We start from the raw sequence: 6,000 nt of genomic DNA, 5'->3' as shown, positions 1-6,000 counted from the left end.
GCTAATGTAGTATGTTGGGGTTGTAGACCTGGTATGTATAATTTGCTGGTTTGTCAGCTATAGCAGTCATGACGACCTTGTCGGCCCAGCTTTATATTGATGTTTAGTCAGCGCTAGTTACCATTCAGTTTTATATTTTGCTTTGCAAAGTGTCTTGCAATGTGGCCTCATGGCCAAATTATGACATTATATGTTCAGAGTCCCTTAGTCGCAAGTTGGTACGCTAGGTTAGGTAAGGCACCAGGTGCCGGTCTCGCCCCCAGGTTTGGGGCGTGACAAACTTGGTATCAGAGCAGTTCTGTCCTAGGGTGTCTACAAGCCGTGTCTAGTAGGGTCTTGTTTATAAATGTGTTGTGCACCACATTATATAAACAGGGAACTACAGGGCATTTAGGAATTGGTTACACTTCTTTCAAATCTAAATCATGATGTAGAAATGAGTTATAGGAAATTTGCGTTAAACTTACGTGTTGGTGTTACATACACAGATGACGGTGACTAGGAAGACTACGGTTAGCCAGAGGGGAGATGCAGCAGCAGGTGAGGGGACCACCAAAGTACCCTCAGTAGATGGGTCCCAGTCTGAGGCCCAGGGCGAGACCCCTACTCAGTCATTACCGGCTCCTCCACCACCTGAGGATATTCCTAGGGATACCGCACACCCAGTTCCCCCTCCACTTCCATTAGATCAAGACTTGAGGAGTGCGGTGCATTTGTTAACACAGTTGGTAGCTATCCAGCAACAAGCTAGGGCATCAGCTAGTGCAGGATCTTCTGAGGGTTCTGGGAGTTCAAGGGTCCGAGAGTTTATTGCTTTGATTCCCCCAGAGTTCACGGGGCCAGATCAGAGGGAGGACCCACAGGATTTCATAGATCAGCTTCACAGAATCTTTCGGGTTATGCATGCCACAGAGAAAGAGGCAGTTGAGCTAGCAGATTTTCGACTCTGAGATATAGCCATCCTTTGGTACGAGGGATGGGAGAGGTCCAGGGCACGTGATGCACCTCCAGCTAGTTGGAAGAATTTTTCAGATGCCTTCCTTGACCAGTACTTACCGCCGAAGATCCGACAGGCTCAGGTCGATCAGTTTCCAACCATCAAGTAGGACAATATGAGTGGTCGAGAGTATAGTATCCGTTTTGACTCATTGGCCAGATATGCACCATCCATAGTTGCTACTATGCGGGACAGGATCCATAGGATTATAGCAGAGTTAGCCCCAGAGTTGACCGAGGCATGTGCCACCGCTGCATTGCAAGATAGTATGGATATCTCCCGGATTCAAGCATTCGCTCAGAATATAGAAAGGGGTAGGCATCGGCAGTAGGGTACAGAGAGGACTGAGCAAGGGCAGCGTAAGAGGATGAGATTTCCCAGGTCTCAGGAGCAGTCTCAGGGTAATTATAGGCCCCACTACTTCGGACGACCACTTAGGCCTCTGCCACCTCAGTTACAGGGCAACAAGTATGATCGCTATACTTAGTTAGGACCAGGTGAGAGCTCACGGGCATCGGGTTTGCAACGATAATGAGGTGCAAGGCAGACATGGTCATTTCCGCCACGGTGTGACATATGTGGTAGAGGACACCTGGGCCAATGCCGAGTAGGTTTTGATGCTTGTTATACTTATATATATGGGCCTCCGAGGCATATGATGCGAGATTGCCCAAATAGAGATTCTGGGGGTATGGCACAACCAACAAGTTCAGCAACAAGATCATTTATGTCCGTGCATCCTTCAGGGTGCGAGTCTCAGTCTTCGGCTGGTAGAGGTCGAGGAAGAGGTAGAGGTTCTAGTTCAGGTGGTAATCAGAACCGTATCTATGCTTTAGTGGGTCGACATGACCAGGAGTCTTCACCAAACGTTGTGACAGGTATATTGACCATTTGCTCTCATGATACTTATGCCTTGATAGACCCAGGATCTACTTTATCGTATATTACCCCATTTGTCGCGGGTAAGTTTGGTATAGTGCCTGAAATACTAAGTGACCCTTTTGTGGTATCTACACTAGTCGGAGAACCGATTATTGCTAGACAGGTTTACCGAGGTTGTACGGTGACAGTTTGTAGTCGTCAGACCTCAGCCAACCTAGTTGAGCTAGAGATGATGGATTTTGATATTATCATGGGCATGGACTGGTTGGCATCTTGCTATGCCACAGTTGATTGCCGAGAAAAGGCAGCCATATTTCATTTTCCGAGTGAGCCAATCCTTGAATGGGTAGGTAATACAGTGACACCTAGAGGTAGGTTTATTTCCTATCTGAAGGCGAGGAAAATGATCGCAAAAGGGTGCATTTATCATATTGTGCGGGTTAGAGATGCAGATGTTGAAATACCTACACTTCAGTCTATTCCTGTAGTCAAAGAGTATGCAGATGTGTTTCCAGATGAGCTTCCATATATTCCTCCAGAGCGAGATATTGATTTTAGCATCGATTTGCTTTCAAGAACTCAACCAATATCCATCCCTCCATATAGAATGACACCTGCCGAATTGAAGGAGATGAAGGAGCAGTTAAAAGATTTGCTGAAGAAAGGTTTCATCAGGTGCAGTACCTTACCTTGGGATGCGCCGGTACTGTTTGTGCAAAAGAAAGACGGCTCGCTGAGGATGTGTATCAATTATAGGCAGCTGAACAAGGTAACTATTAAGAATAAGTATCCACTTCCAAGAATCGATGACTTGTTTGATCAGTTGCAGGGGTCTAGATTCTTTTCAAAGATAGATTTGAGGTCGGGATACCACCAGGTCATAGTTCGAGAGAAAGATATTCTGAAGAAAGCCTTCAGGACCCGATATGGCCACTTCGAGTTCCTTGTCATGTCCTTCGGGTTGACGAATGCACCCGCCGTATTTATGGACTTGATGAATAGCCTATTCCGGCCATTTTTAGATCTGTTCGTGATAGTATTTATTGCTGATATTCTGGTTTATTCAAGTTCAAAGGATGAGCATGCGTACCACCTGCGAGCGGTACTCCAGACCCTTCATGATCGTAAGTTGTATGCTAAGTTTTCTAAATGTGAGTTCTGGTTGAAGTTTGTAATATTCTTGGGTCATATTGTATCCAATGAAGGTATAAAGGTTGACACTCAGAAGATTGAGGCCGTGAAATCTTTGTCCTAGACCTACCACTCCGACAGAGGTTTGTAGCTTTCTAGGCTTAGCAGGGTACTACCGGAGGTTCGTAGAGGATTTTTCTTCCCTTTCGACACTATTAACGAAGTTGACGCAGAAAGCAACTAAGTTTCAGTGGATGGAGGCTTGCGAGCGGAGTTTCCAAGAGCTTAAGAATAGGTTGACCTCAGCACTAGTTCTAACACTTCGAGAGGGTCCAGAAGGTTACGCTGTGTATTGTGATGCCTCATGTGTGTGGGTTAGGTTGTGTCCTGATGCAACATGGGAAGTTAATTGCGTATTCTTTAAGATAGTTAAGGAAGCACGAGAAGAATTATCCAACCCACGACCTCGAGTTAGCTGCGGTTGTCCATGCACTTAAGATATGGCGACATTATTTATACGGTGTTCAGGTTGATGTATTTACAGATCATAAAAGCCTGCAATATATCTTCAAGCAAAAAGAGTTGAATTTGCGACAGAGGCAATGGCTTGAGTTATTGAAAGATTACAATGTTAACATTCTCTACCATCCAGGGAAAGCTAATGTTGTAGCAGATGCCTTAAGTCGCCGATCTATGGGTAGCTTAGCACATGTAGAGGCCGAGAAAATACAATTAACTAGAGAGATTCATCAGTTGGCTTGTTTGGGGATTCAGTTAGTAGATTCCGACAATGATGGAGTTGTACTCCAAAACACTGCAAAATCATCTCTCATAGCTGAAGTCAAGGAAAGGCAGAACGAGGACCCAAAGTTGGTCGAGTTGAGAGAGCTAGTTCCGCAGCAGAAGAATCCGTTATTAGAGCTCAAGGGAGATAGGGTTCTCAGATACAGGGGTCGTCTGTGTGTTCCAGATATAGCAAGGTTACGAGACATGATTATGTCAGAGGCACATTATTCGTGGTACTTCATTCATCCTGGGTCGACGAAGATGTATCATGACATTAAGGATGTGTATTGGTGGAACAATATGAAGAAGAAAATTGCTGAGTTTTTCGCCCAGTGTCCTAGTTGCCAGCAGGTGAAGGTAGAGCATTAGAAGCTCGGAGGGCTAATGCAGACTACAGAGATCCCGACATGGAAATGGGAGGCGATAAACATGGACTTTGTCACGGGTTTACCTCGTTCTTATCGTAAGTTCGATTCTATATGGGTGATAGTCGATAGGCTCACGAAATCAGCTCATTTCCTACCAGTCAGATCTACATATACAGCAGAAGATTATGCAAATTTATATATTAAGGAGATAGTGCGGCTACACGGAGTATTAGTATCTATTATATCTGACCGTGGTGCCCAATTTACAGCACATTTTTGGAGGTCATTTCAGAGAGGTCTAGGAACTTAGGTGAATCTCAGCACAACTTTTCATCCATAGACTGATGGACAAGCCGAGCGCACAATTCAGATGCTTGAGGATATGTTACGAGCATGTGTGTTGGATTTTAAAAGAAGTTGGGATGAACATATACTTCTTGTCGAGTTTGCATATAATAACAGTTACCACTCCAGTATCCAGATGCCTTCGTACGAGGCTTTGTATGGGCATAAGTGCAGATCTCCTATAGGGTGGTTTAATGTTGGAGAATCTGGGTTACATGGGCCAGACCTAGTTCAACGGGCCGTAGAGAAAGTAAAGCTTATCTAGGAGCGGTTGTTGATGGCTTAGAGTCGTTAGAAGTCATATACTAACGTGCGGCGACGAGACTTAGAGTTCGAGGTTAATGACTGGGTATTCTTAAAGGTATCCCCTATGAAGGGCGTGATGAAGTTTGGTAAGAAAGGCAAGCTTAGCCCATGGTTGGGCCTTATAGGATCATTCGGAGAGTGGGCCAAGTATCTTATGAGTTAGAATTCCCCTCAGAATTGGAGTAAGTCCATCCGATTTTTCACGTATCTATGCTACGGAAGTGCATTGGTGATACTAACATAGTGGTTCCCACGGATGATGTACAGATTACAGAGGACTTGTCATACGAGGAAATTTCAGTTTCCATCCTAGACCGACAAATCCGCAAGCTACAAAATAAGAAGGTATTCTCCGTGAAGGTTTTATGGAGAAGCAAGAATGTGGAAGAGATGACACGGGAAGCGGAGGAAGAAATGAAGTCTAAATACCCCCACCTATTTCAAGCTGAAGATATGGCTTGAGATGGGATGCTACAACACAACTCTAATCAGGCTAGTATGTCATCAGGTAAGCTCTTATTTCCTGACTTTCAGTATTTATGATTTACGACTGTGTGAGGCAAAGTGTTGCTATTTATAGATATTGGCCATGTGTTGCATGCATAGTATATTTTCTGGCTGCGTGCAGGCTGGTTTTAGTCTAGTGTACGGAAGAGACTCTAGCAAAAACTTTCTAAAGTCTCTAAGAGTAAACATTCAGGGATGAATGATGTTACACCCTATATTTTTGTACGTAAAACTGCGTCGTGAGCAAACTTATGTAGGACCAAAAATGAGATCATCTTTGAAAATATATAATGTAAGTTAATCATATTACCTCAGAGGTTACAAATATTTAAGATCATGAACAACAAGTACAAAGAGGGTTGGAAGGTTCAGAAGCTAAATGAATTGAAGAAAATAATGTTTCGTCGAAAGTCGACAAGTTGGGAATGTTATAGCATGTACTTTTGGGGTGAGACCAGGGTGTTTAACATGATAGAGAGGTTATTTTATGAGTTATTTTAGTCATATTATAGTCGTGTGTTATGTTTTAAAGTCAAGCGAGTGGTGGAACAAAAGTCGATGAAAGTCATCACAAGTTACGTTCATAAGTTTTACTGAAACTTTGGGTCAAATATAAATGCTATTTTCTCCCAATATACGTAGAGTTATGGGATGTTCCACCCATCAAATTAAAGATCT

Source organism: Nicotiana tabacum, chromosome 14 (genome assembly GCF_000715075.1).
Source record: "Nicotiana tabacum cultivar K326 chromosome 14, ASM71507v2, whole genome shotgun sequence".
Taxonomy (NCBI): domain Eukaryota; kingdom Viridiplantae; phylum Streptophyta; class Magnoliopsida; order Solanales; family Solanaceae; genus Nicotiana; species Nicotiana tabacum.
This window is presented reverse-complemented; position numbering follows the sequence as displayed.